The 20,993-nt window shown below is 33.7% G+C and overlaps 1 long non-coding RNA gene across 1 annotated transcript; it reads left to right on the forward strand.

Moving 5' to 3' along the window:
* Window positions 1-5,570: 5,570 nt before the first annotated feature.
* On the forward strand, window positions 5,571-20,554 carry LOC133804381 (uncharacterized). Its single transcript, XR_009878449.1, has 3 exons — window positions 5,571-6,206; window positions 19,781-20,278; window positions 20,428-20,554. It is a non-coding gene; the product is annotated as an uncharacterized LOC133804381 (long non-coding RNA).
* The last annotated feature ends 439 nt before the right edge of the window (window positions 20,555-20,993 follow it).

Here is a 20,993-nt window from a genome sequence, read left to right on the forward strand (position 1 = left end):
CATTTACAACTTTAGAACTTAGAATACATAGATATCGAGTAAATATACTACCTAGTAGATTAGTTGGGTGAGTATATATACTAGTATAATTAATGCATACGTACGCATTAGTGCCCCATATGTATGTCAATCTCAATCTTACCAAACTTAGTTACATATGGGTCCCAAATGTTCCCATCGAGTTGCTGCCAGATAAATCCAACGAGCTTTCAACTTGACAAATGATCAATAGACCATGTGCTTCTCTCTCTCTCTCTCTCTCTCCTTTAACTAATTATTTGATGCATGCCTATCATTTTTACTGTGTAGGTTACGTGTAAATTCATCTCTCTCTCTCTGAGCTTTCTACTTCTTTCCCCGAAATCTCCTTGATCATTCTCTCTCTCTCTCCTTTTGTATATACATTTATAAATAAATTTATACTCTATGAGCTGGTGTTCTAATTGGTGGTGAAAAAGACTACGATGTAGGCATTTTTTTTTTTTTTGTGATTTTTATACTTTAATAATTTTAATTTTATATAATGGTTTACATTATAGTTATTCAAGACATTTTATAAATTTTAAAAAAATTCTAAATAAATTATAGTGTCGAAAACAATATTCAATCAGTTAAATTTTACACACGTATACAAAAAAATAAATATGCGTACAACAAATTATTTGAACATTGTTTTCAGCACTGTAAATTATTCGAAATTTTTTAAAAATTTACAAAATATCTTAAATAACTACAATGTATATTATCATATAAAAAAAATTATCGATGCGCAAAAAATAATTGACTAACTGCACTAATGTAGTGGCTGCACCGAAATCTAACCCTATAATAGGTGTAGCCATGCATAATTCATATACCAAAGTAACTAGTAAGTGAAAATAATTGAATAAAGCAGCCGCAAATATAAAACTTCAGAATCTCTTATGTTTTTAGAGGTGTTGAACAACTTAAGCAACAACAAACAAACAACTAGAGTTATTTAAATATAATGTTTTTTTCTTTTCTTCTCTTTATGTAATAATATATACTTCGAGATATATATATATATTTATATAAATATGTTTGTCATTATTAAATTTATAGGATTTAGAGTTATTTAGAGTGTAGCGTGGTGTCCCAGTTGAGTTTCATGCACTCGATCGAGACGGGGGCCTGGGATGAACCACCTGATTTAAAGGGATATCGTATCTTTTTTATTTGCAATTAATTGTTAATTTTCTTCCTTTTGTCATTATCTGTTTCACAATTCTACAAATAGTAAAATTCCATTATGTGGTGGGATGTTTGCTGACTGGCCTTCTTAATTAAGTATTTTCTGCATAATTTAATTTAATTAGCTAGACAATAACCTTAGGTTTTTTTTAGCTGCAGTCTTCATATTTTACATTTTATAGCACTTATGTCCTAAAAGTTTATTTTGTATCACTTAGCTCCTTAATCTTTTCAAATCATATCATTTAAGTTCTTAAATGCTATTTTTTTTTCTTTCAAAATACATAAATAAAATATAAAAAAAATTATGAATCAATCTTTAAAAAAATTAGACCACTTAATTTATAACAATACAAAACATGACATTGAAAATAAATATTTTCATGACATTTTAAAATAATATTTAATAGTTTAATAAATTAAATTAATTTTTCATTAAAAAAATTCTTACCTATAAAGTCTATCACAAAATTATCAATATTTATAATGTACATATTTATTTTTTATTTTGTAATTTTTTTCTATTATACAACTTATAACTAATCATATATATATGCACATAAATACATTTATATACATTATTATTAAATTTTGAAAAGAATGTATGAAATAAAATTGATAATATCAAGATAATTGAGATAATATAGTTATTAATATTAAATATAAAACAACAATGGAGGTAAGAATATTTTTTTTAATAAAACATTAATTTAATTTATAAAAATATAAAATATAAAATATTTTTAAAAATGCCATGAAAATATTTTTCTCTCTTGTCATGTTTGTTATTGTCATAAATTAAATGTCCAAATATTTTAAGAATGATTCACCATTAATTTTGTATTTTTTTATGTATTTTCAAAGAAAAAAGAAACAAAAATGACATTTATGGACCTAAATGATACGATTTGAAAATGTTGAGGACCTAACTGATACAAAATTTACTTTTGGGACCTAAGTGTTACAAAGTGCAAAAAATGAGGAACGCAGCTGAAAAAAACTCTATTATTATACATCATCGATCGATGTTGATTTCCACACTATCTATAGCGAGCTATATCTATATCTATATCTATCTCTATATGTTTATTTGTTGTGAGAGATAAATATATTGCCTTAATGGAAATAAGAAAAAATATTACAACTCTAAACGAAGAAGTACAAATGACAATATAATAATTAAATAAGTTTACAACTCCATTGCAAAAATACTAGTAAATATAGAACGCTACACCAAATACCCCTTTTCATAACATAAGAATATAATACTACTGAAAAAGTATTATGATATACTTATATATATGTGGTAAAAGAAAAAAATGGCGGTAATTTATTTTGGGAGCCCGCCTATAACTTGTAATAGCCAATTCATTTTTTCCTAGCTAATTCCTTTTTTCCTAGTCCGCCTATAACTCCCCCGTTTTCTTCTTCAGCTACAGTGTCTTCGAAGTCAATCCCAGTCGTTCGGCTTCAAATCTCCTCCATCCCTCAAATCTCCTCTCTCTCTGTCGTCTTTCTCTATCTCTCATTCACTCTGTTTCCAGTCGTTCGACTTCTCCGTTTCAGGTAAGTATATTTGCTTTTTCTGGTTTTAGATCTTATTATGTTGATAGTTTCCGTCACAGAGCCACCCTTCGTGGGCTAATTTTGGGTCTTTTCTGTGTTATGTTTTGAGTATTGTGGAGAAGAAGGGTAACCTGTGTATGAGCTTAATTATGTTACTTTTTATTTTATCAACCTTCCCTTTTCTACAAGTGGAGTTGTTTCATTTTCTTCATGTTACTGATTCAATATTTTTCGTTCAAAGTTTGAAGAATAATATTTTCTTATGAAATTTAGTGTAAATATTTTGTAAAATTGTGTTGTGGAAGGATCAATCTGGAAGGACATCGACATAGAGTTGAATTTTAAGGATTTTTTGTGCTAACAAGATTTTTTATGAGCAAAGCATGGTCTAAATATTTATCTGGTTTATATTGCAGGTCCCAGCAAAACCGAACTACTGTATGGCCTTTGAATAAGAATTCCTTGTTGGCTAAATTCGTGGATGGCAGTGACATGTTTTGGGATGCAAGATTCAAACTAATTCCGAGTATTGTAGAGGTATGAGTTAGATCAAAGTTAACTATCTGTAAGGTATTTGTGCCTTAAGATCTATTTTTCTTCTACCACACGCAGTTGACTCAGTTAATGTCTTAATCAATGGTAAGGGATGTTAGATGGTCAAGCGTGCTGCTGGGGAAAGCTGTCACTTGCAAATATTTTAAATAAGACAATTTTATGGAGGTATGTCACGTTAAGTATTATTTATTTCTTTAATTATTTTTATTGTTACACTAAATAAAGAGAAGTTAAGTTTTGAGTTTTACAGAAACATTTACTTTTGCCCTTTGGCTACTGAAGTAATATGATAATGATGCCTCTCTGCTGTGAGATTAATGTCTCACCAGTTTGCCCTAGCAAACCTCTTTTTTTTTTTTCTCTATGGGATACTAAATTGCAGAAAATGACAGCTTAACTGTCTATTTTGCAGATTGATGTAGGCATTGGATCTTCATCATTTGCAAGAGGTGTCATTGGCCTTGTCTTAGGATATGTCACAAGCTTGGTGATTGACCTGGCTATTTTGATAGAGGTTTGTGTCTTGATACTAAGGGATATGTTTTCTGTTTATCAACTAGCATTTATTCATTTCGTGTGGTCTGTCTAGTTATAATATAATTTCAGACCTTTAGAGAAATATGCTCTAGAGGGATTTCTATGTACATGATCCACTATTTTAACTGTCAAAATAATTTGTAGTGGACAATTAGAAAGATGTTATAGAGAGGAAGCTTGGTGACATGGCAGTGGAGTTCTGAAATATGTTATTTTCTCTTTTCTCATCTTTTATTCTTTCAGTTTTTTAACTTTCAATTAATAGATTTTATAAGGCTCCTTTGATTTGGTTGGGGTATAAATTTGAGTTATTTAGAGATTGGTTAGCTTACATGTATTTTATTTGACATGAGCATATTACTTTCATGATTTAAAAATAATAATTCAATTTTCTCACTAAAAGATGATTTAAAGAAAAATAATTTGCATTCTTAAAGCTTTTGGAATTTAGGATTGCTCATAATTCCAAGTCCTGCTACGTGTTCTTTCTCAATATTTAACTCTCTCAAAGTCCTGCTAGCAACATGTATTTTTTGGCTGGTTTGTGTTGGTGTTGTAGCTTGTTGCAGTAATTATCTAGAAAAGGAAAGCCATACTTGTTATGTTCTACTTCTAGTTTTATTGATGTTGTAATGTCTACCATTTCTCTAGCTTCTGATGGTACATTTCGGTTTGCTTCATCTATGTTCATTCCATTTGTACTTCCTTTGATAATTCTAGATATGCATGTGCTTTGGTTTCTTCTGTTTTTACAGCTTCTTTCACTGCTGCAATTTCAACTTTTATGTTGGATGACTAATTATAAACAATGTTTAGTAAACTCAAAATTGTTTTTTTGGAGTACGGGATCTAGGAATAGTTTAGGTTAGTGATAGACTTGATAACTTAAGAAAATTTAGTGATTTTTTATGAGAATCTTTGGTATGTTGATATTTAGTGTTGTTATTGGGCCTATTGACCATGGTTACTACTTAGGATTTCTAGCTTTTTTTCTGTTACGGATTTCCTCATGATGAGCTTTTGGTTAGTGAGGAAAAACAAATGGTTGAGTTTTGAATCAAATGTTGGTTTCTATGTGTGATACTAGATATGCATTTTTTTTTTTAAAACTACATAATTTAACAATGAAGTGTAGATAATCACCACAACAAAGTGAAGTAATTGTCACTTAAAGTTCTTATTTTAATACTTTTCTATAAAACTTGTGGAAAGATTTTAAAGCAAGACCTGATTCTGTTTTAGGATTGACTCTTTTAAATTTAATGGCGCATGATTGAATTATGAAAAATGCTAAGAGACTACATGTGCTGGACACTTTCTCTTCTATTGAAATTTTCTGGCTCCTTTGTTTTTAAAGAGAATGTTCTTTCATTCTTAAAGAGTTTTGGGTGAGAGAATTATCTGCATTTAAATTGTTGTTCTGATTTTTCTATTGAATGAGCTTTCTAAATAATTGATTTCTTACTATTAATTAATCAAGCTTTGTGTGCATACAATAGAGAAAAATAGTACTTGTGAACAATTATATCATCAATGTTGCTCAGTTTATTCTTTATAAAAGGGATTTGATTTCTGTGTTCAATTAAATTGGGTCCTTGACTTTTTTGAGTTTGGAAATACATTATAAAGTTTGATAGAATTTTTTTTTTTCTTTTGGAAAAAAAAAATTAGAGAGAATTTCCATTGCTTTTGTATTCGCATTTGTGATTGTCCTTGGCTTTCCATTTGTGATTGTCTTTTGTTTATTTTATTTTTTTGTTACATATTGTTTTTAAGTTGCTGAAATATTGTTTATTTTAGTTTTTTAGTAGCTGAATTTAAGATAGAATGAGCGGAAATGATGATGATTATGAAAATGATGATTTTTTTGGACATTTGAGTTGGAATATGTTTCTTTACGTTAAGTTTGAACCGTTAATGAATATAGTTTATGATTTTAAGACTCGTAACAAGTAATTTCATGAATTTTATGGTTTTATTGTATCATTTAATTTTAATTTTTAGCGGCAATGTTACAATTTTCGCATGAAGATTAAAAAACTCTTTTTTCCAATGGCTCTGCAACACTAACATTCTCTCCTTGGTTCCTCTTTCTTCTCGACAAAGCCCTCTCTGTCACTCTCACTTCATGGTGAATCCTCTCCATCGCTCTCTCCGCTGTAAAGGACTCTCGACTGTTGTCCTTCCCCAGTGAAACCCTTTCATCTATTTTTTCTCCCCAGTGAAACCCTCTCCTTCATCTTCTCTCCACAATCAAAGCCCTCTTAGATGCTCTGTCACCTGACGAAGCCCTCTACCTTGCTTTCTCTTGCCAGTGAAGCCTCTACAAGATCAAAGTAAGAGCACATCTGGAATCATTTCATTATTGAGTTATTCGTTCTGATCAAGTATATATATTCATATATATAAACATAATCTTCAACATTTCTCTCCCTTTCCCTCATCTTGATGTATCTCCCTTTATCTCTCATGGCATCCTCTCGGTTGGGATATAAACTTCTAAGTATTCATTTTTAAAGAGACTAAAAATATTGTTCAGTTAGTTTATGGTTGCTAGTTGGTATTGTAGATCTGCATCTTAATTTTAAAAGTTAGTGCAGGCTAGTTATTGATTTAGAAGTTATTTTCAGACTAATAGAAAACGTCTATTTTTGAAATCCCTAAGTGCTTTTTGTAATTTAAACTTTTATTTTCTCTCAGATTAGTACTTCAAGCGATGCTTTCAATACATTATTCAGATCAAGAAGGGTCACACTAGATTTTGATTTTAAAGGTGAGATTGAAAGTTGATTTTTAGGATCAAAATATTGTACTCTTCTGTGATTCAATAGTAGTTTATAGTAGTTCACGAGGTCTGTTGATTTATTGTTATGCACTCTACAATCAAATTATTTATTTCACAATCTCTTGTATAGATTGATGGCAAACTTTGACTCATGAAGGATGATTTTGGTGCCTTCAATTTGTACAGTAGCATGTTGATGATTTTTGTTTTCAGTATTTATCACTATTATCTCTTTTTTATTGTTGCTAGGTCCCAAAAGCTAATCTCAATAATTTTATTACTGTTATGGTTAGATTAGTATGGTACATATATAAATTTTGTTTAACTTCTCTATTGTTTCCTTCATCTCTTTCTCTCTCTCACACATATACATGAACACATGATTTCAGATAATTGATATTCTTACAAATTCTTGTGGGCTTTGTGGCAATTTGTACTATCAAAACAAACTTTGCTTATTTTTCAATGAGTAAATATCTATACTAATTGTAGTATAGAATTCTTGAAATTTGACGGAACACTAAATCATAGAAATGGGTTTCGAAGGAATTGGAAACGAGAAGGCTCCATTCAAATGGTCATTCTGGCTGTTTGAAAAGTGCAATAATCTTTTTTGTTATGTTTTGTCTTAAATATGTATAGTAATTTTTTTTATCATTTTCTTTTTCAGGATCTTGATACCAATTTGATACTGATTACGATATGAAGCTTACACTATATAAACACTAGTGAAATCTATACTAGACCTTTGGAAAAAATTATTTTCATTCTTCGAAACAAAGATTGCTCTTCACTCTATGTAAGTAAGCCTCATTAGTTCTTTTATTTTCCCCAATATCAAGCATAACAAACTTAGTGATGCAAAAAATTAATTTTCCATGGTTTATACTTTGTGTGTTTTTTTCCATTGTAATAATATATTAACATGATTATGTTGGTATACCTTGCTCCTGCTAATATATATATATATATATATATATATATTTCCATGTTTTCCTTTCTTTCTATTTTTTTCCTGTTCTCTAGGCAACAGTTATCGGGATATATTGCATTGCAATAAAACCTACTTCATTTCTCACTCTCCAATCTTATTTCATACTTATATTATTTTATATAATATTTTAGTCTGCCTATATTAATGATGCCTATATATATTTTTTGTTGATTCAATTATTCTCTGAAATTAATTTTTATAAAGTCTCACCACATTGATTAAAAAGTTGATTAATTATGTACTTAATTATTACAATTGTCTTTTGCTCTAATTATGTACTCAATTGTTTGAGCATCAAGTCATTAAATTTCAAATACAGCAGCTAGTAAGTAAGTAGTTGTTCTAGTTAACTTCTTAACAAAATCCTACGTTTTTTTTTTGGATAATTTGGTACCTATTACACCTCCAAAAAACCTCACACATCCTAGAAGGAAGTACTAGTTTCATTTCTTATTCAAAATAAATGAACTAATTAGAAACAAAATAAAAAATAGTCACTGGGAAGGGAAAGCCCTGATATTAATCTCTGATAAACCTAAACAAACAAAGATAGATAGATAGATAGTTGATTAATATAATGCATTCATGCTATTATTGTCCATCTATATAAAATGGAAATAAAAAGTCCCTTTGTTTTTTTATGTTAGCACTTATGTTCTACTTTGGGTAACTAGTGGAGGATGATTATGGCATGATGCAGATATATCGGCAACAGTATCTATCATTAACTTGTGACTCTTTATTTATTATTATTTTAATGTACTATATAATCAGTAGAAGAAGACAAGACAACTATTACAAAGCTTTTGTTTATGATCTTTTGTTTTGCTTTTTAGATAGATGCATGCAGGTATAGCAGTAGTAGCCGCATATATAATATGTAAACTTGCAAGTCATAAATTACAATAACTAAGGTTGCTTGAGACAGTGGTTAGAGAGAGTACTATTTATAAGCCCTATTTATTTTATAAAATATTTTGCACCTTCTTGTTGATTAAGATTCTAGGTCCTGTGTATATGGAGGTTTTACTTAGCTCTATTCCTAGATAAAAGAGTCTAAGTTGTGGAGTATTACTAACATATTGGATTTATTGCATTGCAATTTAATTAAATATTTTTATGATCATGATATTTTGTAGCTTGTGTGTTGTAAAGACTATTGTTTCTCTGTTCTTCATCAATTAAATTGAATCATTTAGTGCAGAAATTAGCTATAAATGATTTTATTACTACAAAATTTATCTGTTAAGTGGTAGCTGATAGATCTGTTATGGTGTGCTATGAGTCTGTTAGTCTTACTATAATTTTTAGTTCATTACAAGTGTTGAATCACAAATATTCAACACTTGCATATATTTCGATAAAGTTTAGTTCATTCATTCTCTATTCTCTCTGATTTTCTCTCACTTTTATTTCTGAATTTATTTGTTTGTCTTGTGGAAATTTGAAAGAAAAAGTACCTTGAGTGTAGAGTCCAAGAACTTTACTTAGCTAGTTAGATAATAATAATAGTAGAGTATTTTTATAACTGTGGATTTTGATTCAGACCGGGATTTAATTGGACACTCACAGTAACACTTGTAGATTTTCTAAGTTTAACCTATAGTTTAAGAATATTAATTTTAACCTAAGGTTTGATTAATATGACTCATATGGATGATGATATTTATTATATTATAAGGTTTAGATAGACCCAATAAGAAAGTAACACTTGTCATGTGTATGTTTAATGATAATTAAGTATTTTTGAGGAATAAGTTTATTAAGAGTAACATTTGAATATCCTAGGGTCTGTCAGCAGCTTTGAAAACGTTAGAGGACTTAGTCAAGGCTGTTTACTCAACTCAAATTAAGCTTAAAATGTGCAATTTCGTGTTTAAATATTCAGCGTATGCCGATATATCGCAGCTATAGGGGGCGATATATCGCAGTACGGGGATACGAAAAACATGAAACTTCGCACGAGCACCTCGACGAGCCTCGGGCATGCTGGCCCAGGCGATATATCGCCTACAAGGGGCGATATATCAGCTCCTTTGATATACTTTTGAATATTTTTGAAAACATTCTCATTTTAATCTTTAACCTCTTGATAAGTCCAGCATCTTTCTGACCAAGTCTTCAATCTATGATGAACGATAATTCAAATATTTTTCACTTAAAAAGCCATTATTTTATTCAAGTTAAATGAAGATCTTTTCATTCTTGAACTCTATAAATAGGACCTAGTACCCAGCCATTTATTCACTCATCAAGCTAAGTTCAGAGGCTGCAAGCTGCTAGGTTATTTTTGAGAGTGTAAACACTTGGGTTGGGGATTATAAGCTTACCAAACACTTGGGAAGTAAGGTTTATAGCTCATTTTGATTCAAGGTTTAGATTGGTCATAAAAGCATTCAAGGTATTCCAAACTCTAGTTCATTTTGGTATTGTTTTCTTTAAGTTCTTATAGTTTTCTACTCAGCACCCTAACTTTATTCTTGGATAGGAAATCTAAGATCTTGAACATAAGGTTTTTGGTAAGTATATTCTTAATGGTATAGTTCGTCCATTCTTTTCATCTCATTTTCTTTAGTATACTCACCATTCCATTTATGGTTTTTAGGAGTGTTCCAAAGTCTCAAATCTGTTCTCATATCCTGGTATTTTTGGTAAGGAAAATAGGATAGGATTTTATATGTTATGTTATGTGTTATCTTATGATTTAAGTGTTATGTTAACTTATGATTTGTGTATGTTTGTAGACTTGGGCATATGACCTATACCACTAACAAGCCCCAATAAATTTATGGGCATATGACTTGCTTAGCTAGCAAGCCCCACAAATCTAATGGGCATATGACTTGTTTAGTTTATAGGACCCCAAGTAATAATGGTCATTATAGTACGTGTAACATATGTTTATGGTATGTTTTATGTTGCATTATGAATTTTATGTAAATGATTTATGTGTTAGATTTTCCCTGCTGGGCATTAGGCTCACTCCTTTATGTTTTTAAGTGCAAGAAAATAGTTTTGATGGCGGGAAAGGTTCTTGGAAGCTTGGGGATGTGCATTGAGGCGGAATGGAGTCAAAGGACTGAGTGTTCGATTCGAGGATGTAGTCTCTTTAATTATGGTTTTATATGTATTTTCTGCACTTTATTATGTAATTCATTTATTTACAATTATGTTATGTTTTTCTTTTAAAACAATGGGATCCCATATCCTACTTTAAATTTTATGTAGTTTAACATTTGTTTTTTTCAAGTTTTTAATGAAGTAATGATTATTTCACTTGTAAGTTTGATTAAATATTAGTGTCTATGTATAGTTGTTGTTAATGGTCCAAAGTCTAGAGTAGTTGGGTCATTACAGTTGGTATCAGAGAAATGGTTCCTTCGCATGAAGTTCTCCTCGATACACACACTCAAAGCTCTGAATCTAACCGCCAAGTAAGTATTTAAGTTATAGTTATTTTGCTTATGTGTATAGCTAACGATTTTAGCATTTATGTTTTCAGTTAAGTATGAACGGAGCATTAACCAATGAGGATATCCGAGCCATTAAGGCTTTAAAAAGAATAAGGGAACCAAGAAACACCGTAGGAGCACTAGAAAGAATCACTCGAAGACTGCTTTTGTTCCATAAAGAAATAGGTCACCTTCAAGAGTCTAAGCAAATAATGATGAGAGCAACGGAACATTATGTATTAGTAATTAGACTGTTTAAAGATTTTCATCCTGTAATAGCAGCCTTAGAGGAAATATGGGAAACAATGGATGATGAAGACGAACTGCCAGTAGCAATGCGATATTACTTTCTCTTAGTTAGGTTCACTGCCAAATCAGAATTTCAGTTTACAAATGAGCAAAAACATAGGATTTTTACGAACCTTCCTAGAGGACATTTTGAGGCACATGATAATGAAGATTATGAAGAACTAGATGGTGATATGCTAGATGAAGGATTGGATGTAGAAGATCCTGATTTTTAGAATAGTTAGTTTTCATTGTTTGTTTTATTTATTGTTCGTTTTATCGTTGTAATAAGTGAAAAACTATTTTCCAAATTAATATCATGTTATTTTGTTATCATGTATGAGTTTGATTTTTATTTTCGCAATCATAATAAATAATAAATAAAATAAATAATGACTAAGTTCAGTGAGGGTGGATACAAATCAATGAACCAAGTTTCTATATTGAGAGTTAGGAGGCCATAGTAGTGGGAACGATTTTACTGATCCCAGCCCTCCCTCAATATGGTTAACTTTGGAACAAAGATGAGTTTCGAGCCTGAGAATTAAGTCATATAGGATGATTAGAAACAGACTTAAAAATAATAAAGATGGCTTGTTTTTATAAGTATAGAAACCCATTCTAAAAAATAAAGAAGACTTATACAATTTTTCATAAGAAGTCATAATCAATAGGTCTGAGATATGTTTGTTTTAGAGTAAGTTTTGCCTTAGAGCCTATTAGGTAAAGTTCTAACATGTTTCTTTCAACTGTTAGAACTCTGCTACGATGTCCCTCCGAAGATCTGCACACACCAACGGAAACGCCTCCAACGCTGTTCCAGCAAACAATGAAGCCCCTCCAGTTCGCAGAAGGGGAGTGCGTGCTACTGCTAGCCGTAACGCGCCGGCACCGCCAGCTGACAACACTGTGGAGATCGCCAAATTGCGACAACAAGTCGAGGAACTTTTGCAGCAACAACGACAACAGGCTCCGCCTCAGACTCAGACTCAGCCTCCGCCTCAGCCGCAGCCACAGCAAATGGCCTCAGCACCCCCAACAAGTTGGTCCATATGGGGGATGGCCAGTGACGAACTACGCGCCGTATCTAGTACATAATATGGAGCTAGTGTATGAGAGGTTCCGCAAACAACACGCCCCAAACTTCGAAGGGACTACAGACCCCTTTGAGGCAGAAGAGTGGCTAAGGAATGTGGAGCCAATACTGACACACATGAATCTCAATAATGCGGACCGTATATCCTGCGTCTCGTCATTACTCAAGAAGGATGCCAGAATATGGTGGGACTTGGTCCAGCAATCGCATGATGTTGCCACCATGACATGGACTCCATTTGTGGAGCTGTTCCACAAGAAGTATTACAATTCAGCTGTACTCGCTTCAAGAGTTGAGGAGTTCGCCAACTTGAAGCAAGGAAGTTTATCAGTGGTAGAGTATGCTCGTTAGTTCGACCGCCTAGCAAAGTTCGCATCTGAGATGGTTCCAACTGATTTTCTGGGGGTGAACAAGTTCGTTAGAGGACTTCGACCAAAGATCGAGATGGGGGTTAAGCTAGCAAACCCAGGGAATACTACGTATGCCGACGTTCTTGAGACGACAATAGAAGTAGAGAGGTTGTAGGCTAATGTAAGTAAAGAGGAAGCCAGTAAGCCTGAACCTAGACAGCAGAGTCAACCTCAGACTAGTCGGAGCAACAACTATAATAACAACAATCAGTCTGGCAACAATAGTAACGGCCAGAAAAGAAGGCACCCTGATAACAAGCAATCTGACAGCGATAAGAGGGCACGGAAAAATAATGGGGGAAATAGGCCGGGTTATGTGGAATACACGCCATGTGCTAAGTGTCAGAAGAAACATCCTGGAGAATGCCGCGCAAACACCAAGGAATGTTTTAACTGTGGTCAGGAAGGACACCGAAAAAGAGATTGTCCTCAGCGCAAGCCAGAAGGAAAGAAAGACGACAAGATGGTTCCTGCTAGGGTTTTTGCCTTAACCCAAGGAGAGGCTGATGCTAGCAATAAGGTGGTCACAGGTCAGGTTTCTATCCTTAATAACTTAAGCTCTGTATTATTTGATTCGGGAGCCACTCAGTCGTATATCTCGTTAGGAATGATAGAAAAACTAGACAAACCTTGTGAAAGATTTAGAACTAGGTTTGTAACCGAGTTGCCTTCGGGCAAAGTAATTCTATCATCACGAATAGTACGAGGCGTACCAATCAAGATTGAGGACATAGAACTAGAAGGAGACCTGATAGAACTGGTGATCAAGGACTTTGACGTGATACTAGGCATGGATTGGCTAGGACGGCTGTAAACGCAAGAAGGTGATGTTCGAGACTCCTGACGGCCAGAAACTATGCTTCATGGGACAAGCTTCAGGATTGCGCACCCCGTTAGTATCATCTCTCAAAGCTCAGAGAATGATGGAGAGAGGATGTCAAGCGTTCTTAGCCAACATCACAAATGTGGAAAAGGATACACCACTTAAGGTTGGAGACGTCCGTATTGTACGAGAATTCCCAGAGATATTTCCCGATGACTTGCCAGGATTGCCGCCAACTCGGGAGATTGACTTCACGATAGAATTAGTACCGGGCACCGAGCCTATCTCTAAGGCATCATATCGGATGGCACCTACGGAACTCAATGAGTTAAAGACACAGCTACAAGAATTCCTAGACTTGGGTTTTATTAGGCCGAGCCATTCGCCATGGGGAGCTTCGGTGCTATTCGTGAAGAAGAAGGACGGAAGTATGCGGATGTGTATAGACTATCGCGAGCTGAACAAGGTAACGATTAAGAACAAGTACCCGCTACCCCGGATCGATGACTTGTTTGATCAACTCCGAGGTGTGACTGTATTTTCAAAGATCGATTTACGGTCCAGGTATCATCAGCTCAAGGTAAAGGGAGAAGATATTCCTAAGACAGCCTTTAGAACTTGTTATGGACATTACGAGTTCTTGGTTATGTCCTTTGGTCTTACCAACGCACCAGCCGCGTGTATGGACTTGATGAATAGGGTCTTCAAAGACTACTTAGATAAATTCGTCGTTGTGTTCATCGACGATATCTTAGTATACTCTAAGGATGAAGTAGAGCACGAGGAACATTTGAGGTTGATTTTGTCACGACTAAAGGAGCATCAACTCTATGCCAAATTCGAGAAATGTGAGTTTTGGCTTTCGCAAGTGGCGTTCCTCGGGCACATTATATCAAAAGACGGAGTTGCAGTAGACCCATCAAAGGTAGAGGCCGTGAAGGATTGGCCCAGACCAAATAACGCATTAGAAGTAAGAAGCTTTCTAGGGTTAACAGGTTATTATAGGAGGTTCGTAGAGGGCTTTTCAAAGATACTCACCAACCTGACCTGGAAACAACAAAGATTCAACTGGAATGATAGATGTGAAGAAAGCTTCAAGTTGCTTAAGGATAAGCTTTGCTCAGCACCAGTACTCGGTGTACCGACACCCAACGATAAGTTTGTAGTCTACTGCGATGCATCGAAGCAAGGATTGGGTTGCGTGCTGATGGAAATGATAAGGTGATAGCCTACGCCTCACGACAGTTGAAGGAGTACGAGCAGCGCTATCCAACTCACGATATGGAGTTGGCAGCAGTGGTCTTTGCATTAAAATTCTGGCGCCATTATCTTTACGGAGAATGGTGCGAGATTTATACAGACCACAAGAGTTTAAAGTACTTCTTTACTCAGAAGAAGCTCAACATGAGGCAACACAGGTGGTTAGAGTTAGTAAAGGATTACGACTACGAGATCTTATACCACCTGGGGAAAGCAAATGTAGTTGTCGATGCACTAAGTAGGAAAAGTTATGGAAATTTAGCAGCTTTAGCCGATAGAAAAGCCACTACAGCAGGAGCTGATCAGTGCCGGAATAGAAGTAGTTGTCGGAAAGCTGGCTAACTTGTCTATCCAGTCGAATCTGCTGGAAGACATATAGATTGGTCAGGGACATGACAACACACTAGCAGGACATATGGATGCAGTCAGAGAAGGCAAGGCTACAGATTTCTCAATATCTAGTCAAGGTTTATTGAGATATAAGGATCAGGTATGCGTGCCAAATGATCAGAAGATTAAGAGGACGATTCTAGAAGAAGCGCACAGTACCCCGTACTCAGTTCATCCAGGGTCTATCAAGATGACTCATGACATCAAGGCAATCTATTGGTGGCCAAGGATGAAGAAGGACATAGCAGAGTTTGTGTCTAAGTGTTTTGTATGCCAGCAAGTGAACGCAGAGCATCAGCGGCCTGCAGGCTTATTGCAACCGCTTAGCGTACCAGAATGGAAGTGGGACGATATAGCTATGGACTTCGTGACAGGTTTGCCAAGGATGAATAAGCAGCATGATTCTGCTTGGATAGTAATAGATAGACTAACCAAGTCGGCTCATTTCCTGCCTGTTAACACTTCATATATGGCAGACCAATATGCAGACATCTACGTCCAAGAGATAGTATGGTTGCATGGAATCCCCAAGACAATAGTGTCGGATAGAGGATCGGTTTTTACATCAAGGTTTTGGGGAAGTTTACAGCAAGCTATGGGTACTAAGTTAAGTCTTAGTATAGCTTTTCATCCTCAGACAGACGGGCATTCTGAGCGTACAATTCAGATTTTAGAAGATATGCTACGTGCATGTGTACTTGATTTCGGAGGATCATGGAATAAGTACTTGCCGTTGATAGAGTTCTCCTACAACAATAGCTACCAGTCAACGATTGGGATGGCACCTTATGAATTTCTTTATGGAAGAAGGTGCCGATCACCGTTGCACTGGGACGAGGTAGGAGAAAGGCAGCTTCTAGGTCCCGAAGCTGTTAGACAAGCTCAAGAAGCAATAGAGCTTATTAGACAGCGTATGGTTGCTGCTCAAAGCCGTCAGAAAAGCTATGCGAATGCCAAGCGACGCGATGTGGAATTCAAAGTCGGAGATCAAGTCTTCTTGAAGATATATCCTATGAAAGGTGTAAAGCGGTTTGGGAAGAAAGGCAAGCTTAGTCCCCGATTTATAGGTCCTTTTGAGATATTGGACAAAATGGGAGCAGTTGCGTATAGACTAGCCCTACCGCCAGCACTAGCAGATAGTCACAACATGTTCCACATCTCGATGCTACGCAAATATGTGTCAGACCCATCTCACGTCCTCAAGTACGATACGATAGCACTCCAGAAAGACTTAAGTTACGAGTAACGACCGGTTAGCATCCTGGAGTCCAATGGTCCAAGAGCATTCCTATAGTCAAAGTCCTATGGAGTAATAGTTCTGAACGAGAGGCAACGTGGGAATTGGAGGAGGACATGCAAGGCCGGTATCCGGAGTTGCTTGGTAAGTAAATTTTGAGGACGAAATTCTTTTTAGCAGGGGAGAATTGTAGAGTCCAAGAACTTTACTTAGCTAGTTAGATAATAGTAATAGTAGTAGTATTTTTATAACTGTGGATTTTGGTTCAGTCTGGGATTTAATTGGACACTCACAGTAACACTTGTAGATTTTCTAAGTTTAACCTATAGTTTAAGAATATTAATTTTAACCTAAGGTTTGATTAATATGACTCATATGGATGATGATATTTATTATATTATAAGGTTTAGATAGACCCAATAAGAAAGTAACACTTGTCATGTGTATGTTTAATGATAATTAAGTATTTTTGAGGAATAAGTTTATTAAGAGTAACATTTGAATATCCTAAGGTCTGTCATCAGCTTTGAAAACGTTAGAGGACTTAGTCAAGGCTGTTTACTCAACTCAAATTAAGTTTAAAATGTGCAATTTCGTGTTTAAATATTCAGCGTATGCCGATATATCGCAGCTATAGGGGGTGATATATCGCAGTACGGGGATACGAAAAACACGAAACTTCGCACGAGCACCTCGACGAGCCTCGGGCATGCTGGCCCAGGCGATATATCGCCTACAAGGGGCGATATATCGGCTCCTTTGATATACTTTTGAATATTTTTGAAAACATTCCCATTTTAATCTTTAACCTCTTGATAAGTCCAGCATCTTTCTGACCGAGTCTTCAGCCTCTGCTGAACGATAATTCAAATATTTTTCACTTAAAAAGCCATTATTTTATTCAAGTTAAATGAAGATCTTTTCATTCTTGAACTCTATAAATAGGGCCTAGTACCCAGCCATTTATTCATTCATCAAGCTAAGTTCAGAGGCTGCAAGCTGCTAAGTTATTTTTGAGAGTGTAAACACTTGGGTTGGGGATTATAAGCTTACCAAACACTTGGGAAGTAAGGTTTATAGCTCATTTTGATGCAAGGTTTAGATTGGTCATAAAAGCATTCAAGGTATTCCAAACTCTAGTTCATTTTGGTATTGTTTCTTTAAGTTCTTATAGTTTTCTACTCAGCACCCTAACTTTATTCTTGGATAGGAAATTTAAGATCTTGAACATAAGGTTTTTGGTAAGTATATTCTTAATGGTATAGTTCGTCCATTCTTTTCATCTCATTTTCTTTAGTATACTCACCATTCCATTTATGGTTTTTAGGAGTGTTCTAAAGTCTCAAATCTGTTCTCATATCCTGGTATTTTTGGTAAGGAAAATAGGATAGGATTTTATATGTTATGTTATGTGTTATCTTATGATTTAAGTGTTATGTTAACTTATGATTTGTGTATGTTTGTAGACTTGGGCATATGACCTATACCACTAACAAGCCCCAATAAATTTATGGGCATATGACTTGCTTAGCTAGCAAGCCCCACAAATCTAATGGGCATATGACTTGTTTAGTTTATAGGACCCCAAGTAGTAATGGCCATTATAGTACGTGTAACATATGTTTATGGTATGTTTTATGTTGCATTATGAATTTTATGTATATGATTTATGTATTAGATTTTCCTTGCTGGGCATTAGGCTCACTCCTTTATGTTTTTAAGTGCAGGAAAATAGTAATGATGGCGGGAAAGGTTCTTGGAAGCTTGGGGATGTGTATTGAGGCGGAATGGAGTCAAAGGACTGAGTGTTCGATTCGAGGATGTAGTCTCTTTAATTATGGTTTTATATGTATTTTCCGCACTTTATTGTGTAATTCATTTATTTAGAATTATGTTATGCTTTTCTTTTAAAACAATGGGATCCCATATCCTACTTTAAATTTTATGTAGTTTAACATTTGTTTTTTTCAAGTTTTTAATGAAGTAATGATTATTTCACTTGTAAGTTTTATTAAAGATTAGTGTCTATGTATAGTTGTTGTTAATGGTCCAAAGTCTAGAGTAGTTGGGTCATTACATTGAGGGAGGCATTGGATAAGTAACATATTTTTTTCTTGGTTTTACAGAGTATATAATTTTCTTATTCTAGAACAATGCTTTATGCTATATCAATCAATTAAAACCATTTAAGGTTTGATCAAATTAAGGCAGTAGAAATCCTTAGCAGATTCTGCATAATCTTAGCAACATTAGATAGTCTTGAAATTTTTAAAGTTCAAAAGTTTAAAAAGCCACCCAATGATGGGTGGTTTAACACATCCAAAGTTGACATTGACCACTGAGTTGGGCTTCTGGGTACTAAGCCATTTTATGCACTCGGTTTCTTCCTTCCAAAGACTATATGAAACAGAGTGTAAAGGGTCCTTCGGAAAGTGATTGAGTAGAAGTTGGAGAGGTACTATTGGATATATATTTGGAAGTGAAGAAGAAAGGCATAGGGAATCCAAAACATGTTGTTCCAATGCTTCAAATGTGTGAATAACTTATCAAGAAGTTGAGTATCCTAAATGCTTTATTCCTAGAACCCATTCTGTTATTGTGTTTAGAAAGTCATTTGTCAGACCATTCTCACCTATCACACCATAAAGAAAAAAAAAATGAAAATTCATAAATATCTGAATTAATTAAAACTAATTACTTGATTAAATATCTTAAAATTGATGATATGTGCACACAAAATTTTTACACATGACATGCCTTTTTAAACCAGTGGATAATTTTTTGGTTAGAAGTAGTAGATTCTGTCTTGATTGGTTATTTTTTTTACTAGTATAATTTAAATCATTATAAAATATGATTGGTTTTTAACTTTAGCGTGCTTTACGCACCTAGGCCAGATTAGGTATTTGGGAACAGAGTGATACATCTACTACTTATCTCAATAAGCTATACTAGAAGAGAATATCACAAAACTAATTCAACCCCCTTTTAATTAAAATCCAAACCAGCTAACTTAATGCAAGTTTCAAGTCGTATTATCATGTTTGACCTATTTTTCCACCTTCAATCTTGACCATATATACCCAAAATTTAATATATAAAGAATTTTTTTACTTATTGTATCATTTAATTTTAATTTTGTATTAATCTTTTAGGTATTGATTATATTCTTCAGGTTGTGGATCGAATTGGCAAGGAGCATTGCAAAGTTAATTAACTTGATTATTAATTGCAAGAGGTACGAAAATATGTCCTCTTAACTCTTTTATTAATATCATACAAATGTTAGAGGAGTTTGAATATCTTACATATTCATTCGTAGAGAAGTAGGTTCTGACATTAAAATTGTGTGCTGCAGTGATAACTGAAGGTTGAAAACTTGTGTGTCTTAGAGAAGTAGATTCTGGAAAATTTGTTTGTGTGTTGCGGTGATATAAGGAAGAAAACTTATTGTGTGTTTGAATTTTTTTACTTGGTATTGATAGATGGTTAGGTAACCTTTATATGGGAAATGATGTAAGATTTTATCTAGAATTATTCATTATCTTCTTACAAGTAAATTGTGTTTGCTTGAATTGGTTTGATTATATTGATAGATATGGGTCAATGCTTACTATACGAGAAGTTTTTGGTTCAACAGTTGCATGGCCTTCTCAAAAGGTTATTCCAAGAGGTATTTATTTGGTTATTTGATTATATAAATGCTTGTTCAACATTAACCGATATGCAATCCAAAATTATGATAGTGTTATTGACTATTTTAGATGAATGATATGATATTTCATGACCTCATTAGTTTTTCTTTTATGTTTTATTTACTAGATTCAACCAGTGAAGTGCAAAAGAAAATCTAATTTGGAAGTCTTTGGTGTGTTGACATTGGATGATCATGAATTCCTACCTTTACTTTTGAATATGAAACTGTTTAAGACTATTTTGTTGACTATTGTGAGAATTTTTTGTTTATGTTAATTAGGCAGTGTTGAATATCTTAAGACTTTCACATTATTTTTTAGATAATCTTGAATGTATTTTGACACAATTATTTGGTTATATGTGTTATGAACCATATAATTGGTACTCAAAAAATATATTTGTACAATGTTAATGGTGTCTTGAGTATATTAAATGAAGTGGGTTTGAATTAAAGAAATAAAAAATAATTATAATGTACAAGTTTATATAATAATAATTCAAGCTTATCCAAATATTATAATAATACAAAAAAACGTGTTATTGTATCTTTTACAATAACACTGGTTTATAAGCATAAAATTATGTTATGCAAACTATTTTCTATAATGCAGAAAGTGTGTTATTATAAAGGGTATCATAACACTACTTTATAAGTACAAAAAAGTGTTATATAATCTACTTATAAATAGCAT

This window comes from Humulus lupulus, chromosome X (genome assembly GCF_963169125.1).
Source record: "Humulus lupulus chromosome X, drHumLupu1.1, whole genome shotgun sequence".
Taxonomy (NCBI): Eukaryota; Viridiplantae; Streptophyta; class Magnoliopsida; order Rosales; family Cannabaceae; genus Humulus; species Humulus lupulus.